The sequence below is a fragment of the Cavia porcellus genome, unplaced genomic scaffold (genome assembly GCF_034190915.1).
Source record: "Cavia porcellus strain 051 isolate PalLab524CR breed Dunkin Hartley unplaced genomic scaffold, mCavPor4.1 scaffold_22, whole genome shotgun sequence".
Taxonomy (NCBI): Eukaryota; Metazoa; Chordata; class Mammalia; order Rodentia; family Caviidae; genus Cavia; species Cavia porcellus.
Genome location: NW_026947505.1, coordinates 20,024,705 through 20,046,045, shown reverse-complemented (window position 1 = coordinate 20,046,045; position 21,341 = coordinate 20,024,705). Strand labels below are relative to the sequence as shown.

General features: G+C 44.0%; 1 long non-coding RNA gene across 1 annotated transcript; it reads right to left on the bottom strand.

Moving 5' to 3' along the window:
• Window positions 1-1,501: 1,501 nt before the first annotated feature.
• LOC134472196 (uncharacterized) lies at window positions 1,502-2,845 on the bottom strand. The gene is made up of 3 exons (XR_010042067.1): window positions 2,582-2,845; window positions 2,327-2,478; window positions 1,502-2,231 (listed from the first exon to the last, which is right to left on the bottom strand). It is a non-coding gene; the product is annotated as an uncharacterized LOC134472196 (long non-coding RNA).
• Window positions 2,846-21,341: the final 18,496 nt, after the last annotated feature.

The following is a 21,341-nucleotide window of genomic DNA, read 5'->3' as shown; positions in this document are numbered from 1 at the left end:
GGTTAAAAAGGAAGCATGGTAAGCCAAAATCCTTTCGGAAAAGTTTAAGAAACTGAAATATATTATAACTTTTTATAATGCTCTCTATCTTTGAAACTAGAGTATTCATGACACACAATTCACATAATATAAAATTCACCATTTTGAAGTGCATAGTTCAGAGATTTTTTAGTATACTCAAAAAAGTGTGCAACTTTTGTCTCAAACTAATTTTAGAGCATTTTTAATTACTCCCCAAATAAATCTTGTAGCTGTAGCAGTCACCCCTTATTCACCCTTTCCTGTTCCCGATTTCTCAGCAACCCCAAATCCATTTTCCATGTCTAGAGACCTACCTATTCTGGACACTTCATGTAGGTGGAATCGTGCAATCACTGAATGACTTTTGGTGTCTGACTTCTCTCATTTAATGTAACATTTTCAAATTCATCCATCTCTTGTTACGGTTCTTTATTCCTTCCTATGGTTGAATGGGGTTCTATTTTAGGTTATGCCACACCTCATGTGTATATACACATCAGTGGACAGACATTTGCATTGTTTCTCCATGTTATTTTTTTTTACTATTTGGAATAACCCTCCTATGAACCTTCACATACAAGTTTTATATAAACATGGTTTCAATAAAACATATGCTGAAGAATAAATGGATGATCTTTGGGGATAAAAAAGATCTCCAAGCTCAGAGAAAATAACTGCACAACTGTTCACACATCTATTCGACTACAAAGGTGTCTATAGAATCCCAGTCTTGGAGTCTCAGAGATTCCTCCCACTGGGGCAGGAGCATTCTCTCAATTTACTCAACAGTTGATCATTTACTTTAGTTTATTTATAGACAGGGAACACTTATTTACAAACCTCAGCCATTTTGTTTGTAATTTCTAGGAAGTTATAAAATTTTTATACATTTTATAACTTTCTGAAAAATTTGAGACCACCTGGAAAATCTTAAAATTATGCTATGCTTCCTTCTCTTCAGGTACTTCCCCTTAAGCTATTTCAAATGTTTCCCTTTTCTACAAATTCATAGTTCACCATCTCTGATGGGTTTCTCTAAATACTAAAATATGTCATTATATTCTAAATGGATACTCCTGAATTCCAGAAAAATGTGCTCTGGCCAGTGGGGAATACAATGAGAACAGTATCTATCTGTGCTTCAGAATACTGTGCTTCTTTTAATAAAACAGCCTAAGACTGCATGACATTAGCAACTATGCAATTTATTAGTGCAAACTGTGCTTGCATTAATCAGCTAAAATCACCAAGAGCTTTTCAAATGACCTGCGGTTACTCTCTGTTTCAGGCAGTTTGTTTTTGGACCTTGTGGGACTTCTTATTCTTCTCTATTAAGTACCATTTTTAAAATGCTGATCTATAATTCCATTCGGTTAAACTCTGGGCTCAACCCACCATCTGTCTCAAGCATATGTCAAGCACAAAATAGCAAGGTCTTTTAAACCGATCATTGCACAATTCTTTATTAGGAACTATATGAAAATCCTCCTGTCTGTGACAGCATTTCTTCTCACACTCTGTGATGACAGCTAATCTGCTCACTACCACACTATTACATGAAATCTCACTGCCCTTGGTAAATACTAGTTGCTCACTGAATGTTCGACTCAACAGTCTCTCAAATGCCAGCAAAGAGCTTTGCTGCTAAGACCCCTTTTGTAACGTAGGAGATATGTCCTGATAGTTTCTTGGTGATAATCCCACTGTTCAGCTATGTTAAATACATCATGGATACTTTCTGCACAGTTAAGGATTCAGTTCCTAATACAACCTTCTTTCATCTTCCAAGTTCTTGTGAAACTGAGGCAGGAAGATCACAAGTTTGAGCCCAGCTTGGGCAACTTAATGAATTAAGAAGACTATTTCACAATAAAAAAATTAAAAAGGGGATGTAGCTCAGGCCAGAAGCCTTGGGTTTAATCTCCAGTATCAAAAAACAAAACAAAACAACATCACTAAAGAAATTTTGTATTTTCAGACTTTTCTGTGTGTCAGGGTGTGTGCTAAGAATTTTGCATAAATTATCCAATCTTGAAAGCAAATTTACTAAGTACAGTTTGTATTCTCATTACAGAGATGAGGAAACAGGTACAGGAATTTAAGTAAATCATCCAGGTTCACACAGCTAATAATTGCCAGAGTCAAAATCCAAACCCACGTCAATTCTGATCTAGAGCAGGAAACCCTTTTTATGAGATCATGACTGTCACCTGCAAAAAGATAGGAAATACTATTTGCAAAAATATCCTATTGAGAGGGAACATTTTCTTAGCTACATCCAAAGATTTCTGCTAGTGATTGATACCTTTCATTCAGATAGTGCCTGACAGAGGAGCAGTTGCCTCAGGGAAGGAGGAAATTAATTAAGACTGAGAAGCAACTAATGCAGTTTGGCACATTTGAAAAGCTTCCTCTTCCTTTTCCTTTTTCTCCTCTTCTTCCTCCTCTTCTCTTTTTCTGTGTGTATGAAGCAAAAAAGGGAAGAGGAAAAATTACAAAATGTGAATGTTAATTAATTCCAAGAGCTGAATTCACTGTTTGTGGTGTCCCCTACACTTACCTGCATTTTTCCAGTTACCGGAGCTGTATTTCCAAAGCCCAGTCTGCAGAGGTGTGGGCACGCTGACATGTGAGAACTGCTGAGGCAGGGGCCATTCTTGCTGATGCCTCTGATTAGCTCCCAACATTAGGTTTTATTTAGAGTCAGGCCAGGCCATTAGGAAATGAACTAATGATAGTATGTTAGTTATGCAAATTGCTCACAGGTTGTGGCAACTCATAAGAAATCAAACACAGGGTTGGCAACTGTTGTTTCTAAGTTATGAGATCAGGAGAGATTTCTTTGTATGTATTTCATGCCTCTTCCAAATCCCTCACCTGCCCCCAATTTTTTTTCCTATATTCTCTTTTTATCTTCCACTGTTTTATAAATCAACTAGAAGTGTGTGTGTGCTAACCCAGTAACAATCTTAAATACAAGTAACTGTACTCTGGAAAATGGCCTCTCCTTGACCCCTGTTAGTGTATCCCAGTTTTGCCTCTGTCTGGTTGGTGTCCACCTAGTAAACTGCCACATCCACATTTTTATTCATATCATCCCTTACATTTGCTTTTGCTTTCTGCCTCTTAACTTTCCTGTTTCAATTCACTACATGGTGGGAAATTAAATAAGTCTGCTTTTTAGAATTGTCTGTAAACTAGAGTAGACAGCTTTAGGATGGGTTTTGTGATACTTCTTTAAGGCTCACAGGTTAAAAGAAATTCACCTTGGATTGGAGGGCATGAGGGAGAAAACTTCACAAATCCAAGCATCCACTAATCAGGTAATTTTTGTGTTTGATAGAAACTCTGTGCCCATCTTGTTTTCATCTCGACAGTGCCACGAATAAATTGCTGCTGCTGTCTTGAGGGAAATCAAAGCCATTGTGAGGATGTTCATGTTTTTCTATTTCCATGTTTTATTAGATGATTAAATTCAGTTTTCTAATAGATTTTTTTATTTGTAGTGCTAGAAATGGAACCTTGGGCCTAGTAATCTTACTGCTAAGTAAGCTACCGATAGCTTCTGACTTTTTTAAATTCAGCAATTTTTATTTAGAGCAATTCACTTAACAATTTGTGTCCAGTGGTTGTCATTTATAGTGGACTACACAGACCAATTTTGAAAACCACTCTGTTTTATGGATTATTAGTTAATGTATTATAATTGTACTTGTTGAGTATTTAAAATGTATTTTATATGGTTGCTTACATTTCTCCCAAATCCTTTGATCAGATCTATTGTGATCTGAGGCTACAGCCCACTGGAAAATGCTGTGTTTGGTTTTCAGACATGATTGAATTACTTCGATTCCATTTTAGAGTGGCTGTTTATTCTACCTGTCCTTTGTGATATTCAGTGATGATGCTAATTCAGTTTTATAGGAACATACTTGGGAATTTTTTTCTTGGAGTTAGACTATTTTGTATTCAGTCTCCAGTATTTCTGTTCAGACTGTGATAATCACATATAATATATAAAAGGTGCTTTATTTGATTCTTTAATAAACAGGCTTGGATGATGCTATCAAAGAGGAAGAATTCCAAAGGTTTTCTTCTGATTTCTGGAAGTAGGGCTTTGGACTATCAGAATGATTGCCAGCATCCATCGTGAGATATCTAACTTTTCTATAATCAAAAGACCCTTGCCCATGTTGACCTAATTGTTTTTACCTCTATTTGCTTCCTAATTGTCAGCTATGATTAAGAACCTTTACCACAAGTCTTCATTTTATAATTAATAATTCCAAATGAGCATCAGTAAATATTACCTGTAAGTTACTGTAAAAAAATCAATGAGGGAATAAACTGGTATTGATAAAAATAGATTGTTTTTAAGTGACTGTCACATATTCCAGTTTACTTGATATGATCAATCATAGAAATGTGGTATACAGAAGGAAAGGTGGCATTTCAATCATACTTGTCGTATGTAAGACTTGGAGTCATTTAATAACTCAGTATAGCCATTGTTGATTCCCTAAGGTCTTATTTTGGGAGTCCTATATTGTTTCCATTGTTTTGTTGCATTGGGTTTTGTTCTCTTTTGTTTTGTTTGATTACATTAAATCCCAGGACAGGGGCGGCTATTTCAAAGATAGCAAGATATATTATGGCAGCAACTTTGAATTTACTGTAGGCTTGTTTTGAGGTCCTTTATTACATTCATTGTTTTGTTTTTATTGTTTCTATTCCAATTCTATTGTTTGTATTCTGTTTGATTTTTACTATATCTGAAGTTATCTGAAGCTATTTTGAAGACATCAAAAGGCATTATAGTAACTATTGTGGATATCTCATAATAACTTTAAGTCCTTTATCTTTTATACTGATTTTTTTATTGTTTTTATTTTATATTCTCTTTAAAATAAAAAAGTAATATTTTTAAAAATTCAATACTTTGAGGTGAGCCATTTTTCTCACTGGCTGTGATCTATAGCTTTTGCTGTGACTGAAAATGCCTCTTATCATGTTAAAATTGTCTTGTATCATGGATTAATCAGGCCCCAACCTCTTTAAGGAGTGTATGGCAAATGGCTTAATTAAAGAGACAAGTAGTGTGATTTTGGGGGCTCCAGGAAGATCAGAACTCTCTCAGCAGTAAAGACAAAGAACTCCACTGGACAGCCTGTATTTACCTGGTTTTCAAACAAAGGAAGGAGATCCTGAGGCAAGGTGGGAATGGAGCAGGACCTTAGGAGGTTTGTTGAAAGACTTCTTCAAACATTAAATGTTGCCACTTACAGAACTATCAGATTTCTGTGGTTAGCAGCTTTATTGCTCTGGAATAGGGAGAGTCAGCAGCCTTGGTCCTTGGCTGTTTTAACTGTGGTGTCATCTTGACTTCCGAGCATTGTAAATATGAGCTTTTCCAACATAGTTAGAGGTCTCTTTGTGGTCAGCAACTTAACCCTTATATGACCTAGTCTCCAACAGTCTGAGGCTGCAGTTTTACGTTATAAAGAGCAAACACTGAAGTACTCCTTTTAAAAGCCTTTCCACTCTCAGCCCATTTTCAAGAGATCTTCTGTTTAGACAATTTGAGGTAATGTTATCATCTTGAATTAAGTTCTGTGTATTTGCACTCAGTGGCTAAAAGAAGGGGAAATACACCATATATGCCATCCTCCTAATTGCTTAACTCTCCTATCTTTTACGATTTTGTTATTCAAAAATGTTCAATCCTGTCAAACCTGAAATCTTTATTAAGATTAGACATATTAAAAATAAATGAGAAGGATTTGCGCATGTAATACATACTCAAATTGCATCAAGTATGGACTTAGCCATTAAAATAAATTATTCACGTAAATCTTTGGACATGAAGAAGTCTTAAGGAATTAAAGCTACTGTCTATGAACTTTTCCTGCTCTGCATTGGTTTTCATTAGTGGCCATGCTGCCTTTTGAAGCTCTGTTTTCTCTTCAGCTTTCACCCAACAATTTTCCCTTTACAGGTCACTGCCAGAGTTCATGCTGGGTCTGGTTGAGTTTCTGCCTCTAAGCTAGGAAACTGTGAGATCTGCTTTCAACCTGGAAAAAAAATCACGCATAAATGAGAATTGGCACAAGTTAACTCACTTGTTCCTTTAGTCCTTAATTAAGAGAATTGAGGAAGTGTTAATTTAATTACATTTAAACACCAAATTTAAAGTCAGAAGTCCACTAGCTTCAGGTACACGAAAGAATTGTGAGAAGAGTTTCAAAGACACCATTTCTATTTTATAAGCTGAATTCTTTAATCTCCTAGGGAGGATGATCTTGTGTATTTGATATAGTCCTGTTTTTTGAGTTCTTAGTGACTGAATCTAAGGACAAGCACCCTGTGGAATCACTAACCCACTTTTTACTCATTCAGAAATTAATACTACACTGATTTATAGTACTAATATGGAACACATATTATACTTATATTCATATAGAATATATAAAATGTGTATGCAATATAAAATATATAATGTAACTTTGAAAGCACAATAGGAAGACCATTGAAGAACTAGCGGACGGCTCACTGAGAAACCATTTTACAAGGGCACATGGTTTGGAGAAACTGGCCCCACCTGCCAACCTAATGGGCACCAGCATCCACCCCCAGGCAGGTGCTGTCTGGACTCACCTGTGCTCTGATCTGGGGCTGGGAAGCCACACTGTGAGTTGATGGCGGGATCCTAACCTTATAATTGCAACATGGGAACCCTGTTTTGTGCCAGGACAGCATCTAAAGTTGGCAGGTGTTGAAATGTCATTTTGAAACAAAAGAGCACCTATTTTATCTTTCCTATTTCCTGCTTCTAGTCTAATTGAGCTCTAGGCCAATGACATTTGGCAGGATGCCATGATGACACTTGACTCCCACTGGTGGAAATAGCGTGTTTGGTTAAAGGCTGAGAATGGATGATATTTGATCTCTAAATCCAAATATTGCCACAGGGGCAGGATTGCTGGAGCAGTTTTCCATCAGGCTTTGTCTAAAAACAGGTGAGTAACTCAGCACCTTGTCAGCATCTTCTCAGGCCTGGATCTTACATTGTTTGCATGGCTGTTCTCAGGCACTCAAATGTATTAACCTTACCCTAATCCTACATGGTGGGACCCACTAATGTCTTTTTCTCTTTTCCACAGTGGAAAAACTTGAAGGAGTTGTTGAAATACTCCTCCAGGATCGCATGAGTAGGATGGAGCCAGGTTGTCCAGCTCCAGGGTCTGTGCCTGCCACCTGGACAATTTGGAGCTGGGGAAGGAAAGGTGATAGCCAGGCACGGTGGTACATGCCTGTAATCCCAGCCTTGAGAGGCCGAAGCAGGAGCATCAACACAAGTCTAAGGCCAGCCTGGGCTACGTAATGAGAACCTGTCTTAAAAAAAAAAAAAAAAAAAAAAAAAAGATAGTTTCTACCTGTCACAGCAAATCAAGGACTTTGTATTTACTTTTGTGTGTGCTTTTTTTTCAGTATTGCTAATAAGTTTAAACTTTTTCTTAAAAAAATTTTTTTGTCTTAAAAATTAGGAAAGCAGGGGAAAGGAAGAACGGGAAAGTTGGTTCAGCTAATGGAAAGCATTTGTGAGAGGAGAGAAGAGTTCTTCTTTTTCTCCCACTGTCCCTGGTGGCCTCCCTGGCCTTGGCTGCACTGGCCTGGCACCTGTCCCTATGTAGGCCATCTAAGGTTTCAGCTTCTTCCAAGTGGTCCCAACTGCCACTCCTTGTCCCTGTAGCACTGTGGGGGAGAAAAGGAAGAGCCAATCACCCACAGCCTCGCTGTCCCGTTCAGCTTTCCAGCATTCCCATCACCTGTGTAGCCAATTTCCTGTTTTAAATTCCTCTTCTGCAAATACTTAGAATGATGTGTATCTACGGGGCAGGGTCCTGGTCTGATTATGTCCTGTAATCCTTCTCTTAGACTAACAACATGGGCATTTCCATCTCTTCCAAGAGTAGATTACGAGTTTAGAGATAGCCTTTCACTTCCTTTTTCCGTCCAACAACTTACAGAAATATAATGTTTAGTCAGCCAATGCTCCAAGTTTGTGACCAGAAGTTAAATTATAAATCCAGAGTGCCAAAGAGTGGAGAGGTTGCACTTAGTTCAACTCCTTCCCATCACCCTTCTCCACATATATATTCCCGGCTTCCCATAATTATGTGGGTTGCATTGCAGCTGGTTTATTTAGCTACTAAATCAGACACTTATGCACCTCTTTCCAAGAGTTGCATATCAAAAGTGCAGAAAAGCTTTCTGTGACATCTTCGAGGCATCCAGTGATACTGTTCAAACTGCAGGGACTCTGAAATGTTCATCCTGCCAGCCCATTCTAACTGAGGACCTTCGATGTGCCAGGTCCTATTTGTTGAGAGCACAACTGAGTGGTCTTGGCCCCTGTGCTCTAAGATCTGAAATTCAAGCAGAAGTGTTAGCCCAGCGTGGAGATGGCTAATGCACCAAGAAGTGTTACCAGGATGCCCAAGGGAGAAGGTTAAGTTCAGATTTGGTCTTTTGCCAGTGAAGTCTGATAGAGACTTTCTCAACAATGAGGCATAAAGTTGGACCTTAAATGATGGGACCACAAAGATGGGAACTGGACATGAGAGAGTGCTCTGGGGCTGTACAGGGAAGCAAGCAGGGGATCCAAGCATAACAAATGGTGAAATTTAATTAAGCAGACTCCTGGGGTTTGATGGTCAAACTCCCTGATGTTGGTTTCCTGGGCTTGCTCCCTTTCATACTCTGTGTGCATGTGTTCTGTCTCTGTCTCTGTCCCTATCCATGTGTCCCACCTTGCCAAGAGGGTCCTCAGGGAACGAGGCGGCGTTATCACAGGCCGTGTGAGCTCATGTCCCCAGTTTCTCTCTGCCCTGCTCCACTCATTCTTTCCCACTCCCCTTGCTACAATTACCCCTCCTTGGCCCCACTTTGGGGGTTTTATTTTTCATCTTTGGTGGCCTTGCTGTTTGTCTTCTAAGTGACTTATACATTCCAGGCTGGATCCAAGATAATGTGGGATGAAAAGCAAATGCAAACAACTAGACAAAGAGGCCATGATAAACACACACACACACACACACACACACACACACACACACACACACATACACACCCCTCAGACAGACAATGTCCAAGCCTGGGCATACATCTCAGCTGTCCTTCTAGGGCTTATTGTTCTGGCTCAAAGCAGTCTGTAGGCTGCTATCACAAGGATGTGTGAGGAGCTGCGAGGAGGCCTCTTTGTGCTTCCTTCTTTGCCTTTTAAACTAAAGATCCATGTGATCTCAGGCTTTAATCAGGGGAAATCTTACTGGGGTGGAGGTGTGGCCCATGTCTTCCGCTGTTCTTCCGTGACAGGATCCTCCTGTCATTGTTGTCCCATAGCCTCAACAGCTCTGGGTTCAAGTCCCCACATGCTGAGGAATCTTCCAAAACTGCAGTCCCACTCATCACTGGAGCAAGTGTCTGGCACACACCAGGTCAGACACACTATGGGGAGGTGTGAACTTGTGTTTGACTTTCTTCCTGGGGACAGGACCTTTGGAACCATTACTCAGTGGATTGTTTTGACAATAACTGCTTCCTCTTAAGCAAGTTTTATGGAGTCAGCAGCCTGGAATCTAATCTTACTGGGTCTCTGAGATCATTGTGTGGCCCACATTATGACACTATTCAATTTTCATTTGTTCAGCTGCTCAACAAATATTCATGTAGGTGCTACTGTTTTAGGTGGCAGGGACACGGCAAAAAGCATGATTGATGTCTTAGAATTTGTATTAGTCCATTTTTCATTGCTATTATGAAATAAGTACATGTGGCAGACTACTTGAAGAAAAGAAGACTACTATGAAGAAAAGAAATTTAGCTCACTGTTCTGAAGATTCAAAATTTGAGATCAGTTGGCCCCAATGATTTGGTCTCTGGTGGGGGTAGTGAATAGTGTCCCTAGTGGCTGGATATAGAAGCCAGCTGTCACACACTGAACCAGAAAGTGGAGAGACACTGAGGAACTAAGTTTGCTCCCTTAACAGCAACCCTCTCTAGAGAACTTCCAGGGGTGAGGGTGCCTGCGAGCTACTTTAATTGCTTTTGAGGGTATGACCTTCACTATCTAAGGACACTAGACTGCACCTCCAAAAGGTTCCTCTATTTCCCAAACCCACCGCTTGGGGTCCAGGCTCCCAACGCACAGACTTTTGGGGGACGCTCAAACAGTATCTGAGCTGTAGTAGACTTTACTATCTGGCTGTGAGAGATGCTCAAGAAATGAATCTTTAAAAATCAGAGAGGAAAAACCTGTTTGCAGAACAGTCAGGCAATATCTGAAAAAGTCGAAATATGAATGCCCTTTCACCCAGCAACACTACCCCTTGTTATGCACCCTAGAGAAATGTGGAAACATTTACACAAGAGAAAGAATGAATGGGAAAGAGTTTAAGTGCCGGAAGAGCATGAAAAATGTGCAGCCTGTTCCTACAATGGTGGAGAGCAGCGGGAAGGGATGGAGTTGCCAGTATTTATGAGAACTGCCTCACAATCGGGGAGCATTTGCAGAAAAATACTCAAAGATATGATGCTATGTAAAATTAAAATACACCAACTAATATTAGATATTATTTAGTGACAAAGTGTTTTTTAATGCATGGGATGAGTAACCTCAAAATTACTTAACATGTTTCTCTAGTGGGGGCGGAAAGAGAATGAAACTGAGAAACAGTAAAAGGGGACATCAACTGCATTGATCATATTTTGATCTCTCCTTTAAGTTGTGGTTACCCAGTTACCCATCATCACATGCTATAGATTGTATGCATGTGTTTTAAATATTGCCTTATAAAATTTTTAAAGTTACTAAATAAATGCTCTGAAGGGAATAAAAGTTTGAAGTGATAGAGTGATTGGGGTTTTGGTGGGGAAGGTGCAATAGTTTAGATCTGGTTTTCCCCAAAGTCCCATGTGTTGTTGAAGGCTCGGTCCCCAATCCTGGCAGTATGGGAGGTGCAGGCAGTGTAAGGTTCCCATGGCTTTCCCCATGCTCCCTTCCCATGGGCAATGCTTAGAGATAGTCAGTAACCTTGCTTATGGGACTGGATCTGGGGCATGAGAGAATTATAGAAATTTAAGATGATTTCTAGACTTGGGCTGCATCTAAGGACTATGAGCTGAAGGCCTACGCAGGAGATGAGGACTCAAAAGCACTACTTTGAGCGTGGAAATTGGAGATGCCTGAAACATATCCACTAGGAGAGACATAGAAAGCAGGGTTAGGTTAAGGGTTAGGGTTGGGGCTGGTGGTACAGATCTCTATATAACTTCCTAGCAGATAGAAGTATTAACAGTTGTGAAATGGACATGCCTGAGAAAGAATGGTTATTTTATTAACCATACTCACCTGATCAGTATGAGTACAGTATGAAGCTGTTGTTTCTGGTAAACTAGGCACATTTTATATCTTCCCAGTGGATACACTGGGAAAACAATTGGTGTTTCTAGTACATTACGCACATTATACAACCATTTTTATTGTGAAAGGGTTGTTAAGGGGTGCTTTGGGAGGTTCAGAATGCAATAGGGGTATTTCCATTCTTTCTCATGAGAAAAATAATCTTGACTCACAAACAGTTTGAGTTACAACCAGTCCTCAGAATGAACGAGTTTGTAAGTCAAGGGTCCACTGCTTGTGGAAACAGGATCCTTTCCATTTATCCTGATAATAAAAGACTGTGGTGATCAGTTTTTTAAGGCAGTAGAGGTAGAAGCTTATTTTTTCAGCATTAAAAAAAATGCTTGGAAAGTTCCAAGTACAAACCTGTGTCTGTTATCTGCTGACTAAAATATGGCAGCTCTATTTCCACAGGCTTACCAAGGGGGTGACATTCGGAGCCCTCCCTTTGTTCCACCCAAGCCCCAAGGCACGTGTTTCTAGATTACCTGAGTTTTCTCTCAGCAGAACTGATAGGATTATTTCCAAACGATGAGAAGTATAAAACAAAAGAGGCCTTTATTCTGAGAACACGGAGAGAGAGAACCAGCATCCCCGACTGCTGCAGTCTGGCTTTCTGTCTGGCGGACACGGGGGTATGTAAGTAGCCTCGGTTTGGGGTGGAACCTAAGGGGCCATCAGGGATGCACGGGTAGCCCAATGGTCGTAGGTTTGGTACCACAGGAAAGTTCCCAGGGGCGGGGAAGAGGACATCACAGGTAAATTCTGAGGGGTGGTAGAGATGGAAGCTTCCTGGTTCTCCTTCAGGCTTTTCTAGCTACAGAGTCCTGTCTGGGCCAAAACCCATTCATATACCATCTTATGATTATTATTATGAAAAGGAGGGAAGATTTTTTAACTATTTCCTGCTGGCAGGGGGCGCTGTACTGGAGTCTTGGGGAGTTGATGGGGTGATGGTAGATGACCAGGTAGATTCTGGTGCCAGGTGTTTTAGCCAGGACAACATCACTGGTGAATGCACGTATGTTAGACTGGAAAAACAAAGAGACATGATGTTATGAGGAGACATGGCGCTGTCATATTTAAGGAGCCAGGTGAGGTAGAGGGAAACGTGCCTTTGATTTTAGACATGTCATTATATCAGCATGACGTTGAGGTAGGATCATTGTCACAGTGAGGTAGAATTCTGAAAATTAAGTGTGAGGTTAGGAAAAATGATGTTATGAGAGGTGATTACTCCCCCATCTGAAAGCATAAACGTAAGAGGGTAGGTGTGTGGAGAACTTGTTTCCGGTCCACGAATGAACTGGAAAAAATAGGGGGAGTAGGGAAGGTGTTGGCTGTACCAGTATAGGGAAGGTAAGAGTTTAGGCTTTCAAGGATGTCACGCTTAACCAGACAGCTGAGGGTAGACAGAACTACCACAGTCATTGCATGGAGCATCATGAAGATTATCTTATGCATGATGTGGGAGTCTTTGGGAAAGACTGTCAAGAGTCCTGCTGTAGAAATGATCATGAATAGAACATAAGAAATTAGGAACCAAAGTGGATAACAAAACATGACTTAGCCTGTTAACTGTGGCTGCGAGGCCTTCATGGAACAGAGACGGGTGGGCGACAGAAGATGAGATAACCACTCAGAATGATCAGATTTAGGGCTGGGAGGGCACCTCTTAGCCTGAGTGATGTGAAACCAGGATGGGATTCCAGCAACTTTGACCACTGTAGGGGTAGCCAAGTAGACCAGATATGGGCCACTCCACCTTGGTGGTAGTCCTGTGGATTTAGAACATTTGACATAAATTAGATCTCCTGGGGATATGGGAGGAAATGGTTTGGCTTCTCCAGAGGGTTGTGGAAGGCAGAGATCAGCATGTTGTTGCAACAGGTGTCAGAGGAAGGAGAGGACTGGGACATAGTCAGCCAGGGGAGGGAGATTTTGGGGAGTAGGAAGATTGTGGAGTAAGAATGGCCTGCCGTACCTAAGTTCAAAAGGACTTAGGAAAGTAGGAGCCCGGGGAAGTGCCCTGAGCTTGGCTAAGGCTAAGGGCAAAAGTTGAGGCCAAGGTTGGTGTAGTTCTAAATGAGTTTTGTAAGGTGTGTCTAATGAGGCCACTTGCCTGTTCTACTTTTCCTGAGGATTGTGGATGGTATGGGATGTGTAGGTGCCAGGTGATGTGTAAGCTCGAGGATACCTGTGGAGTGATCTAAGAAATAAAGACGGGACCATTATCTGAGTGAATACTCTGAGGTAGACCAAACCTTGGAATGATTTCTTGTAATATGACTTTGGTAACTACATCAGCAATTTCCCTGGTTGTGGGAAAGGCTTCTATCCATCCTGAAAAGGTACAAACAAAGGTGAGAAGATAATTGAGAGTCTTGTGGCGGGGCATGTGTGTAAAACCTATCTGCCAGTCCTGACCAGGAGTCTGTCCTCGAAACTGATGGATAGGAAAGGAAGGGGGTGCCATACATCCCTGTGGAGAGGTCCTGGCACAGAGGTCACAGGTGTGAGTAATCTTAAGAATGATAGCTTTTCGAGAAGGGTGTGTGACTATTAGGGCTAAGAGTTTGTGTAGGGCCTGTGATCCTATATGTATGCTAGCAGCTAGACAATGGCAATGCTCTTTTTTTTTCTTTCTTTCTTTTTTTCTTTCTTTCTTTTTTTCTTTCTTTCTTGGTACTGGGAATTGAGCTCAGAACCTTGGGCTTGTCAGACAGATAACTGTGCCACTGAGTTATATCCCTAGGCGTAGACAATGTTCTAGAAGCTGACTGTATAACAGTAAGGGACAACTAAATCCCTGTTCTCATTGAACTTACAGCCAAATAAGCATGGAAGAATCAAAATTCCTGACAAGGGAAAGATTGTCTGGTGCTAAGTGTAAGGAAGAAAAGGTGGATGAAGGTGCAGTTGGGGGACGCTACTGTGGACACATTGGACAGGGACTGTGTCTCTCCTAGGTGCATTTGAGGAGGGACCTGCAGCGAGTGATGCAGTGAGTGCGGGAGCAGGTCTTGTGGCCCAAAGCAGTGGTCTTGGAAGACAGAGTTGGGAGTGGATCTGTGGGCCAGGCAGGGGCCCGTCAGCCTGGAGCAGCAGGTGCCAGGGAGGAGTGGCAGGTGGGGGAACCCAAGAGTTGTTTAAGCCAAGATCAAGTAGATGGGAAGCTGCTGGAATTTTTGAGCAGAGGAGTGTGTGGTGTAATGCAGGTTTTAAAAAAATTACTCTGGCTGCTGAAGGTTGAACAGTTTACAGCTGGGTGCCAGCAACAGCAGGAAACAGGAGCCTGCTGCAGGAGGCCGGGTAGGCGAGACGGTGGCTGAATTAGGCAATGCTGGGGCATTACTCAGGTAGTGCATAGGTGAGCCAACAGAATTTCTTGATGAATTGCGGTGTGTGAGAAAGAAAAGAGAACTAGAGATGATTTCAACCTCTTTTCTGAGCAAGGAGGAGAATAGGCTCTTATTTTCTTAGAAGAAAGGGAGCAGATTTTGGAGGGACAAGAGAAATGGTGTAAGGCCTGTGCTGAGCAGTGTGAGTTCACATCACGGAGCTGATTGCTGGCTGAATGTGCTTGTGTGGCAGGATGTGTGTGATGCGATGTTCTCCCCGACTCGGTGTGGATGTGCAGAGCTGTGGAAGGCACACCACGCAAGTACCTACCTGCAGGAAAGGGATTTGCATTCAGCCTATGCTGTGAGCATATGCCTTGCGTGGCTGGCGTTGCCCAGACTGCATCTCAGAGTGAACAAGCTACTGGTTCTGCTGGGGATTGGAGAGGCTCTGGGCTTATTCGGCACAGGGCGGGCACGCATGTAAACATTTTGGTTTTATTAATCATTTTAGGAAACCTATAGCTTTGGTTAAAAGTTTGCACTAGACGTTTTAAGAAAAATAAATTCACAGTCAGACACCAGTATCCCTTTAGAAAATCAAGGGGTTTATATCCTGTGATGGAGCTGAGCCAGAGCCCTACTTCAAAGTCTAAAACTTCCCCATTCTGTTTCATTCAACAAACATTTCCTGAACATCTCAGCCCACAGGCAAGACCTGGGCTTTGCTGTAGGGACTCGGTTCCCTTCCCTCTGAGCCACCTTAACCTGGGTGCTGCAGTTAAAGCTCAGTTCTGTGTTATTTGTATTGTTCCTTAATTGTTGCAAGGACAGTCATTCCCCTCCTGGGTGGGTGTGTGACCCTCAGGACAGGGGCTATGCAGCAGTGTTTGAGAACAAATGGAAACATGGACATGAAACTGAATGGATTGGATTTGTTCCTTTCATAATAAAATCTAGAATCCCAACCTGCCATTTCTGGGAAGGAGGAGCTTTGTGTATTAATGGAACTGGTGTGGTCCCACACCTCGTTCCTCTTAATGAAAAACAGAGCTCTTTCCTTTAGGACGACAGTTGAAAGGTAGCAGGAGGTTTTCAGGAATGACTCCAGAGCAGCTTCTTCCTTGGGCAGGACAAATCGCGGGGGGGGGGGAGGGGGGGGGCGCTATTGACATTTTAGACCAGGCCACTCTTTGGCCTTGGGGGCTGCCTTGTTCCCTAAGGAAGTTTAGTAGCATCCTAGGCTCTGTCACCCTAAATCCAGTAGGCGGCACTTCCTCCCAGTTGTGACAATTAAAAATGTCCCCAAACATTGCTAACCCTAACCCTAACCCTAAGTGAGCCCTGAGAGCAAAATCAGCCCCAGTTGAAAACCCGCATCCTCTAGGAATTTTGGTTCTGGTAATTTTCTTATTTGGCACATTGTGGGCAACAGGGGAAGTACTGTTGGTGCTGATTTACGAGGCACTATCTCTGCAGGATTTTATTTCATCTTCCAGGTAAAGAGGCTGATGTCCCAACTTCAAGGCCCTGCTGAAGGTCACGCAGCCAGGTTAGCAGTTCAAGCAAGTTTGCCTTTGCTGAAGAAGCAGCAGGCCTGAAATTGTCCTGTGGTTTCATCAATCAGGTCGGAAAATATTTTTAAACTTTTTTTGGGTGGGGAGGTATGATTCCTCCTGTATGCATTAAATTCACAATATAAATATATACAGTGTGCCCTCAAAATAGACACCCTGGTCCCTGTACTGCACTTGAGGCTCTGGTCTTATCTAGAAAAAACACAGAGTAACACAATGGAAAGGCTTCAATTCTGCTTGTTACAAATTATACAAAAGCCAGGGCCTGATGGTACCAAAAGCAGCCAGTATTGTTTACATGAGGGTTGAATGCTAACAGTTAACTTTCTCCCATTGAATTCCAGAATCAGTAAATAAAGCCTTGCCTTACAACTGCAAACCAGGGAGATGTCATAAAGTGGGGAGAACACTGAGAAGCAAAGGGAAAGGTTGGTTTTCCTCCCTCCCGCTGCTCTTTCCTGTGCTGCTACCAGGGCCTCTAGTCCCTGTGGCCTGCTCCAAGCTCTGGTCCCCCATGCCTGCCTGCTTGCCTGCAGTTTTCTGGCTTCTCTCCAGCCCTGGGGCAAGCTCTGCCTCTCTTGGAGAAGCCTGTTCCTGGGCCAGGCCTGGAAAAACAACAGAGAGAAACTTTGCAGGGTTTGCAGCAGCTCAGTGGGAAAAAAAAAAAAAAAAAAGAAAGAAAGAAAGAAAGAAAGAAAGCAATGCACACCCTCAAGTTTAGTTCTGGTTGCAGCTGCCTCTTCTGATTTGGGGGCAAAGAGGGGGGGTCACCACTGGGTCACGTTCAAGTGCGCATGTGCACGGAGGGGCCTGGGCAGTTATTGAGCACTAACTGTCTACCCAGGGTTTGCCTCTCCAGGGCGCAGAGGTGGGATACAGGGTCAGGATGGGCGAGCGCCTGGGGAGGTGCAGGGAGGGCAGAGGTGGGGGAAAGGGACAGAGAGATGGAGGAGCAGAGGGGGCGTGTTCCGGGTCCGGGCTTGCTGGCAAGCTGCTCCTTTCTGGGGACAGCAATCCAGGGCTGTTGTGGCTGTAGCCCTGTACTTGAGCGCTGTCTTCCGTGGAGGGAGGGAGGGAGGCCAGGTGGGCACGAACTGAGCCGGTGGAGTGCGCCCGGCCTGAGCCAGCGGGCCCTGTCGGGGGCGGAGGGTGCGGGACAGGAAGGATGGTGCCAGCTGCAGCCAGAGCCCAGCTCTGGGAAGTGAGCTGCTCTGGGCCGCAGCCTGCAGCTGGCTGCTGGGGGTGGCGGGTTGCCAAGCACTTCCAGTGCCCTGTGTGCACACGGGTTCCGATGGCCGGGACCTGGGGCGGGGCGCGGGGGGGCACTGCGGCAGTGGCCACGCTGGCCAGGTGGCCAAGAGGTGGGGACCCTGGTGGCCGCCTATCCTGTCAAGTGCTGCCTTATCTCCTGGGCGCCTGAGCTCCTGAACCAGGACCCTCCCAACTTTGAGTGGGGGTTGGCAGTCACCTCTCTGGAGGACCCTGCACAGCGAGCCGGCCCTTCCATGCCCCTTCCCCAACCCTTTCCGGCCGGATGTCCACCTCGCGCCTGTCCACTCCGCGACACACCCTCCTCCTGGCAGGTTGGCCCCACACCCTCTCTCAAGCAGGCTTTGGCCACTACTCTCTCTGGCCCTGTGCCTTCGGCTTGGCTCCCCTAACCCCATGTGCTAGGCCAGTCGGCCTTGCCAGGCAGTGGCAAGTTGGGCATCGGGGGCTTCCGGGTGGGGGCCTGGACTGGGAATTTGGCATCTGCAAACAATTTCAGAGGCAGCGTTTCCTTTCCTGCGTCCGAGTTTAGATCTGTGCCTTCCATTGCGGCAAGAGGAGACCGATCTAAAGGAGCCCACCTGCCAGGTGGGGGGCACCCACACGCCTCCTGTTTGTTGGCAGCCCTGCCGGCCAGTTGTGGGGCTCTGGAGACTCCCCAGGCTCTGGCACTCCTGCGGTGCAGCTGGGCAGGCGCTGGGTATCTGCAGGCCCTCACTGCTTTCTTCAAACCCACTGTGCAGGAAAGTGTGACTGGGACAGTTTGCTTCAACAGGTATTGGAGGTCCCTTTCCCGGGGTGTTGTGTAAACACAGCCTGAGGAGCCTTGAGACAGAGTAGATATGTTGGACTCCACAGGTCCTTCTGGGAGCTGCTGTGTTCTCAGCAGGACCCCCGGCTTCCTGGGAGATGTCAAGAGGTACCCAAGAATTCTAAGGCCCCAGGAAGCCTATTCTGCTAGGTGGAAATGACTTTAAGAGCTCAACTTCAGATGCATGAGCCATGGCTTCCCGAGTTGGTGAAGGCCAGGAGCCACAGCAGAGAGAGGAAAAGTCTGAGTTGGGGAAGGCGCACTACTTTTGGAGGAAGGTGTGCCTATGGCAGGACTCAGAGTCCACAGGAGTAGCAGGTAAAAAGGGCCAAGAAAAGAGGATCAAGGAGCAGTTATGGAGGAGGGAGGATACAGAAGATAATGAAGCTGGCATGTAGCACAGCAATGGTGCCATACTTGCCTGGCATGTGCAAAGCCTGAGTTTGATCCTTGGCCTTGGGACTTGTCATCTTGTGCGAAGCATGGGAAGACAGGTAGGTGGGAAGTAAGACCTCCAGATAGGACACATGAACGGTGTGGTGGGCAGGTGCAGACACAGGTGCTGTTGCAGGTCAGAGGAGGGCGCTCTCGGAGACCCTTGAGATGGCGACAGAGTGACCATGAGCATGGCCTTCGCCAACTTGCCTGTTTCCTGAAGATGGAGAGAACAGTGGTTGAGATTGTGCAAGTCCTAGAAAATCAGACTGGGGAATTGCTGTTCTGTCTGTGTGTCCTGGCAGACATTAAAAGTTTTAGGGTCAGGGAGGACTGCAAGGAAGGGGTGTTTGGAAAGGATTTTGAAAGTAACCTTAGGAGACAGGTCAGCTAGTAAGCTGCTGCACTCCAGGAGTGCCCAGGGTTTGCACTGGATTTAACTGGAAATGAAAAAAGGGTGAGACATTACCTTGACAGGGCCAGGGTGAAGGGAAGAGATGAATGGAAGTTAATTCTTTGTGGAAATTGATTATATGCCAGGGTCTTAGAGCCACTGTAGCTGGCAACTCGAGAAATCAGAAATGTGTGTTTTGCAGAGAAGTAATTGACACTCAGGCTGTGTGGGAGTTTCTGTGTTTGCCAGGATATCCAAGTGTAAGTGGGCTGCCAGCAAGTGCTGCTCCGGGCTTGTTGGGAACCCCAGGGATAGAGTGTTCGAGAGAGCAGGCATTGGGTGGTCAGAGAGGTAGCTGAGGATGTCTGGCCCGGGAGGTCTGTTTGTGGGGGTTGGGATCCTGCAGTTCAGGCTGGCCTGGAACTCACTGTGTAGCCCAGGCTGGCCTTGAACTCATGGCAATCCTCCTGCCTCTGCCTTCCAAGTGCTGGGATTACAGGCATGTACCACCTGTCATTTTCACCTCTTTGTGCTGCTGCCATTTACATGACACTGCCTGGTCTTGACCTTGAAGTTGGAGAAACAAGTCTGAAGACTCGGGGCTTCTGGGAAACTGGGGCCATTTATTCTTCTAGGCATGAGGGTGCATGCAGTTGGAGGTTGGAGAGAAGCAGCATAGGATTTGCTAAAGGTATATATTGTTGGACTTTGAAGTGTGTTGAACTTTGGACTCCACCAGGATCTTCAGCCTAGTCCCATGTTTCATTCCTGCAGGAGAGAGTGGGTGGGTGGAGATTTGTCACTGGGGGTATTGACTTCTCTAGGGCTTGGCTCTTCCTAGCCCGTGCAGTCGTGCATTCCCAGAAGTCTGGGGACCTGCACACGGAAGGGATCGGTGCTTTTTTGCTGAGTACTGAATTCTGCTGTCTTGTTGCAGGGCTGACTTAGGGTGATTTGCTGAACAAATTCCCCAAGCCTCAACTTGCAACATCTGAATTTGGAGGATGGTTGCAGAAGGCTGCAGAATGAGCCGAGAATGTAACTAGTGACTTAGCCTCCTTGTTTCTCTGAGCTGCAGGATCGGTGCACTGGTAGGGGAACAGAACTTAGGGGAGGAGACCTGCAGGGGTGTGGATCAGAATTTTTTTTTTATGGCAAATATCTGACTGCGTGAAAAATAATTGCATGTGAGCAGTGGTTGAGCTCACTCATTCTAGAGCAAGGTTTTCTGTACTGTTCTGGCTGTGACCTACATTAAGAAATAAAATTTACACTATGACCCTGAACATACAGCATGTATGTTACAGTCTAATTTCAGTTCATGCAGGACTACCTCCCTTTGCATGGTCCCATCTTCTTTAACATTTTTTGGGGGGGCTTTCTTATTGTTTTTCATAGCAATTGTTAGCTGGGCATGGTCATACATGCTTGGGAGGGAGGTTGAGACAGGAGGATTGAAAGTTCAAGGCCATCCTGAGCAACTTAGGGAGACCCTGTCTAAAAATCAAAACAGCTGTTGTTCCTAAGTTCATGGAGTTATTCTCTGATGAAATAGTGGGTCACAATGCATGAACCATTTGAAAAGTGAGGAATGTTCACATTCAGTAAACATTGATTAAGTTGTGCATGTGTGAACATACACTTCACAGTACTGAAGGTAGAAAGATACAAATGAGAGATAGAAACTGTTCAGTCTTTTTGGAGGTTTAAGGCGTGGCTTGGATTAAGGAGCAGGGCGAGATGATTAAATGCCAAAAATGAAAAACAAATGCCTGCAGTGTATGAAAACGGGGTGGTAGTCAGGGATTTAGTTCAGTAGCATAAGTGCCTGCCTGGCAAGTGCGAGGTTGTGAGTTCAATCCCTGGTACCAAAAAAAAAAAAAAAAAAAAAAGAGGAAAAAGGGATCATGATATGTGCAGTGTAGATAGACAAAACTCTTGGGATGAAGGAAGTCTGGGGTGAACAGTTTGGCTGTCTCAGATGTCGCATGGGAGAAACTCCTGTGCAAGTTAGAGGAGTTTGGAGCGACAT